Raw genomic sequence first — 6,000 nt, forward strand, 5'->3', positions numbered from 1 at the left:
ATTCTTGATTTTTCCGGTGAAACGATGTTTACACTTCTCCATCATGCAAACTCCAGAGTGGTCTCCTTATGAGCACGTAGCCACGTATGTCTGGAATAAATTAAGACAGCCTCTTGACAAATTGTCACACAGCTGACTACATTCTGAGGAGCATATTTATACTCTGCGCCAAATTTGCATCTTTTTTTATGCAAATTCGGCACAAACCCAACTCCATATTTATATTTTGACGCTAGACACGTCTAACGTCACAATATTGGCGTTAGCACAATTTTTTGGATGCGTAAACCTACCTTGCGTCAATGAGATGCAAGGTAGCCGTTCACTTCCAAAAAATGGTGCTGTCCCCATAGCGCCATATTTATCCCCCATCTAAAAAGATGCATGGGTAGGAGGAGGGACTCAATAATGGTGCAAAGCTTACTTTGCAGCATTATTTAACGCCTAGGTCAGACCAGGCGTTAGGGGACCTGTGGACCCATTCCCATGGCTAAACATCTTGGAATGGGTTCACAGGTGTCCTCCCCAAGCCCAGGAACACCACCACCCGCCCACCACAGGGACCCCATCCCAGGTAAGTAGGGTAAGTATTGGTAAGTATTTTAAGTTGATTTTTTAAAGTGCCATTGGGGGCCTTAATTTGGGGTCCCCTGCATGGCATAGGGTGCAGTGGCCAGGCCCAAGGGACACTTCTCCACTGTGCTGGCCATTAGGTTGGTGGGCATGGCTCCTGTCTTTCCTAAGACAGGAGTCATGTTTTTGGTGGTTGTGTGCATGGAAATGGCTCTAGTCTGATTAGAGGTATTGTTTTTCCTCTAATCAAGCTAGCGTCATTTTCTGACGTACAATCCCCTCCTTCCCTACCACCACCCCCACCCGGCTAGTGTCTTATTGGGCTGGTTACCCCTTGGAGGACATTCTCAGATCAGCTGATTGGTCAAATGACAATGTGTTTAGAGTATTTTATTGCAAACCTCTTGACAATGTTTCTTCAACTGTGATTAATTTGCTTTAAATAAGCATAATAAGAGCCTCCGGTCTTGATGTAAAATGTAGATTTTCTTAGTCATTTATGAAGGAAAGTCTTAATTTTATTAAAGACACAGAGGCGAGTATTATCCCACCACAATTTTTTAACCTCTTGTTTTTTTTTCCCACCCTGAAAGCGGCTCCGACTCCTTCTCAACCTTCCTCACTCATAATTCTGCTGTCAGTTCTTCTGGATTCAGATATGTTGACGGTCCTTCTCCAAACCTTCTTGGGAATCCAGTCGCTTCCATTCCTCCAGACTAGTTACTGTTACCTGGATTTATGAGCGTTTGTCATAAGCTTCTTTCATTTATCATGGCCCTAACTATTTTGTTGTCTATTTTGCCTTTATTTCATACTTATTAACTTCTCTAGCAAGAAAAGAGGGCTGTTTGCAGTCAGGTGACGTCATTATACTTGATAGATCATTCTGATTGGTTGTCAAATACGTACTATGTTTTGTTTCCTATTGGCTTGTAACCTTCAGCACATGGGATTTGTAGTTTATTTATTTATTTTTGACTGCTGCTATTAAATTCTAGCAAGAAAAGTAAAGCATAATGGTTGCCTACTTGTCTTTAGTAAAATTAAGACTTTCCTTCATAAATTACTAGGAAAATCTACATTATCACAAAAAATATTTAAACCAAATTCAGAGATAGTGATTTCTCCTATCTGATTAAGAGTGTCCCTAATATATGTACAAAACTTCAAAGAACTTTATCTGCTTTCAATTATTTTTATACACCTATATGGAAGATTACCAAGAAATTATAAAGTCTCAGGAGGGTTATAATATCTTTTTGACGTGATGTAAATTAACAAAAAGGTCTGCAAGCAAAATAGTGCTCTGTGAGTGGTCATGTGGTGCAAGTGATGAAAGCTACAACCAAAATTCCCAATAAAGTGTGATCAATAAAAAATAGTGAATGACAAGAAAGGCCAAAATGTCAATTTGTGAATCAATCCAAAGGAGCGTGTATGGATAATGTTCAAATTCATTCAATGCTCCCTTGTAGCCAATATGATTCCAAGAAGTATTTTTGCCATGGACTTTCAAGAACGTTTCGACCCTTTGGGTGTTTACGGTTCAACATCAGGGCATGAAAATTCAGTGCACACAGTAGATCCTAGGGCAGGTATTCAGCAGCAAGCATACAGAAAAACAGGGAGTCATTCCAATGCTTGTAAAGTTATGGACAAGTTTGGAGTACCTTGGATGTGAATTTCAAATAGTAATCCTGCCCAACCGTAAAATTAGCCAAAAGCAAGAGTCAGGTGAATGGGCCTCTACCACAATAGGTAAATGTCAAATAATGATTCCCATCAGTTTGAGGTAGAAGAAGCAAGGCTAATCCACCAGGAACACCATTCTGAATGAAGATAAACTGTGGTCAAAGTAATATGGGTACATATTTTATCTCTGAACGGAATGATTCAAATTGGGGACCATGGGTCAAACGAGTGACAATTAGCGCCCCCAAAAATCTGGCTGGTAGAGCTACTGCAGTGTGGAGTTAATGCACTTCAGCCATGGATGTGTCTCCCAACTGGTGTGCTGCTTTTGCCGTTCCCCTCTTGCTATGTGGTTCTTTTCCTGATGTCTTCTGTTTTTTCCAGGGGAGAGTGACTTTGTAGAGGGAGGGCTGAATGTAGGTTTTAACCTGGAAACAAGGTCATGGGATGAGGTGTGGCCTAGCAGCTACAAATGCCAACTTCACAAGTGGGGAAAAGGATCAATAAATCACTTAGGCCCATATTTATACTTTTTGACGCAAACCAGCTCCAACGCAGGTTTGCGTCAAAAACTTTACCGCCGGCTAACTCCATTCCAATGCGCCAGCCGGGTGCCTTATTTATGGAATGATGTTAGCCGGCACTGCGGCCTGGTTAGCGTCAAAATAAATGACTCTAACCGGGCAGCGCAGGCGTAGGGAAGAATGGGGGTTGTGCGTCAAAGAATGGTGCAAGTCAGGTTAGAGTCATACATCTTGGCTCTAACCTGACTTGCGCCATTTTTTGACGCACAACCCCCATGGAAATGACTCCTGTATTAGCAAAGACAGGAGTCATGCCCCCCTGCCCAATGGCTATGCCCAGGGGACTTCTGTCCCCTGGGCATGGCCATTGGGCACAGTGGCATGTAGGGGGGCCCAAGATAGGCCCCCCATGCCACTTAAAAAAAAAAAAAGGATTACTTACCTCTACTTACCTGCACTTACCTAGGATGGGTTCCCCCATCCATGGGTATCCTCCAGGGGTGGGCGAGGATGGCAGGAAATGGCACCTGTTGACTACTTCCATGGTCAGAGACCATGGATATGAGCCCACGGGTTCCTTAACGCCTGCCCTGACCCAGGTGTTAAAAAACAGCGCAAATCAGGCTGGGCGACATTTTTTAAGGCCCGCTCCCTCCATTGCGTCAAAATGACGCGGGAGTATGAATAAGGCGCACATGCCTTAATGTCAGTTTTTGCACGGGAACGCCTACCTTGCATGTCACTAGCGCAGGGTAGGTTTTCACGTACAAAAAGTGACTAATACTCCATAAATTTGGTGTTGGATGGGTCCGGCGCCAAAGTATAAATATGAAGTTAACTTTGCGCCAGATTTGCATCAAAAATCCGGCGCAAATAGAGTATAAATATGCCCCTTAGTGCCAGATTTATGGAGCCTTGCGCTGTTCCAACTCCACATTAGCGTAATTTTTTACACTGATGTGGCATTGGAAGGGGAAAAACGCTGTGCCATATTTACAAAGTGGCGCAATGCTAGCATTGTGCCACTTTGTAACCCCTTGCACCACATTATTCCTGCATCAGGCAAAATGTACGCAAGGGGGATGTTCCGATGTTGGGGGGGCTGTAAAAATTGCGCAAATAAATCTATGGCATTCCTTTGTGCCATTTTTATCAGCATTTTTTAACGTCTGCTAAGTGCCGGCGTTAAAACGAAGCTCCCATTGATTAAAAAGGGCCTCTGGGTGCTTTGCAGGATTAGCGTCATAATTTATTATGCTAACCCTGCAAAGCGCCGGACTAGTGTAAAAAACTATGACGCTAGTCACCCTAACTACTGCCATCGTGCACCGTATTGTAAACACAGCGCTACCATGGTGGCGTTAGGGGGTGCTAAGGGGTGCAAGAAAAGTGGCACTGCACTAATTGCAGCACCACTTCTCATAAATATGCCCCTAAATTTGCCCATGCATAAAATGTGCAAAAATGTGCCATGCCTGATTCTCATTTAAAGCGCTCTGATGCCTCAGGCCACGTTTCTGCTATATAAAACTGCCAAAAAAGTCTTGATTGGCTTCCAGAGCTCTCCTCTATTTTTGTAGCTGCCTCTTGAAAGGCATAGATTTTTTCTGGTACGATCTTGCCCGCTTGTGCCCCTGCTTTTGTGTTTTTTTTTTTGCCCTGCAGTACTCCATTGTATACTCCTATGGTGTGGTGCAGGTCTGTACCCTGACAGCAAACTCCACGCAAATTTCTGGGACATTATAACCCTGCGGAGATTTTGTAATTTCTTGGTCATTTAATCATCCTCGGTTTACAAATCGATTTATTTCATGGCAGTTGATTTTTTGCGAAATTTTTATGTTTAACTAGTTCATTGTGCTGAACTTGTTTCAGTGTATTTATGTTCTTAGCTCTGAAAACAGAACTCCGCACACAGCATTGTACTTATTGAACTAAACCTCAACTTTCAGACTAGGAGAACTTGGAAAAATCAAAGGAATACCCCTCTTCTCAACGGTTTTTCACTACAATAAATTAGTAATAATTACTAATATATAAAAAACATAAGAACTGCAAGGTAAAAAGAAAACATATTCAAGAACAGCCCAACTCCGTTAACTGTTTCTTTTTCTTACATTACACAACGGTACAACGGTTGAAAAGCTTTTCATTAAGAAAAGCCTACTGGACAAATTGTAAAGAGCAATGTTAGCTTAATAGGTTGTCCAATTTGATCCAAGAGATAAGAGAATCCGAATTCTGTTAGGACGTTTTTCATATATTCACGGATGTTGGAATGCGAAGGAGTTGCAGTTATAACAGAACTAACTGAATTCAGCGACTAAAACTTAGGACATTCAAACAAAAGACGAAAATGTTGTTGGACTTGTTAAATATGCAAATTTTGCGACTGCGGCCCCGCCCATCCTGAGAGATGTCACGGCCAACCAGAAACACTTCATTAGCGGGAAATGCTTCCATTTTCTTACGATAATGGCATTACTCCTAGTCCTACTCCCTCGCCTTCCTTTTAACCAATGAGGCCTCCCGCCTCCCCCCTAGACCCTCCCTTCCCCTTTCAAAACCCTCCCCCACCCTTATCCCCTCCTGTACAAAAACCAAGCCCAAGCTGCAACTCGGACAGTCCGTACCGGGAGGGAACGGAAAAGGAAGGCGAGGGAGTAGGACTAGGAGTAATGCCATTATCGTAAGAAAATGGAAGCATTACCTCCCGTCCCTCCCTCGCCTTCCTTTTAACCAATGAGACATAGCAAGAAAACACACAGGAGACGGACATCGAGTTGCAAGACCTTTATTTAATATCCTGCACCAAGAACATCCCCAAACATTATCTCATAGAGGATAAGACCCGGTGACCTAACACCGACTCCAAACTACCCAAGTCCGACAGCCTATAATGACGCACAAACGTCGAAGGAGAAGCCAAGTGGCGGCCCTGCAAATTTCCACCACCGAAGTCCCCTGAAGCTCTGCCACCGTAGCCGCCATGCCTCTGGTAGATCTCCCCTGAATCCCTAGAGGAGGAACCACCTCTTTCAAGGAATAGGCCAACAGAATTAAAGATCGAACCCACCGACTCAAGGAAGCCGTGGAAGGTTTCTCACCTTTGCGAGCCGGACCAAAATTAACAAACAGTGAATCCCCTTTACGAAAAGGAGCCACCACCCGCAGATACTCCAACAAAACCCTACGTACATCCAACGAATGC

The 6,000-nt window shown here is 43.5% G+C and overlaps 1 pseudogene; it reads right to left on the reverse strand.

Annotated features, from left to right (window-relative positions):
- Positions 1-4,929: 4,929 nt before the first annotated feature.
- On the reverse strand, positions 4,930-4,982 carry LOC138294334 (U7 small nuclear RNA; annotated as a pseudogene).
- Positions 4,983-6,000: the final 1,018 nt, after the last annotated feature.

This window comes from Pleurodeles waltl, chromosome 4_2 (genome assembly GCF_031143425.1).
Source record: "Pleurodeles waltl isolate 20211129_DDA chromosome 4_2, aPleWal1.hap1.20221129, whole genome shotgun sequence".
NCBI classification, from domain to species: Eukaryota; Metazoa; Chordata; class Amphibia; order Caudata; family Salamandridae; genus Pleurodeles; species Pleurodeles waltl.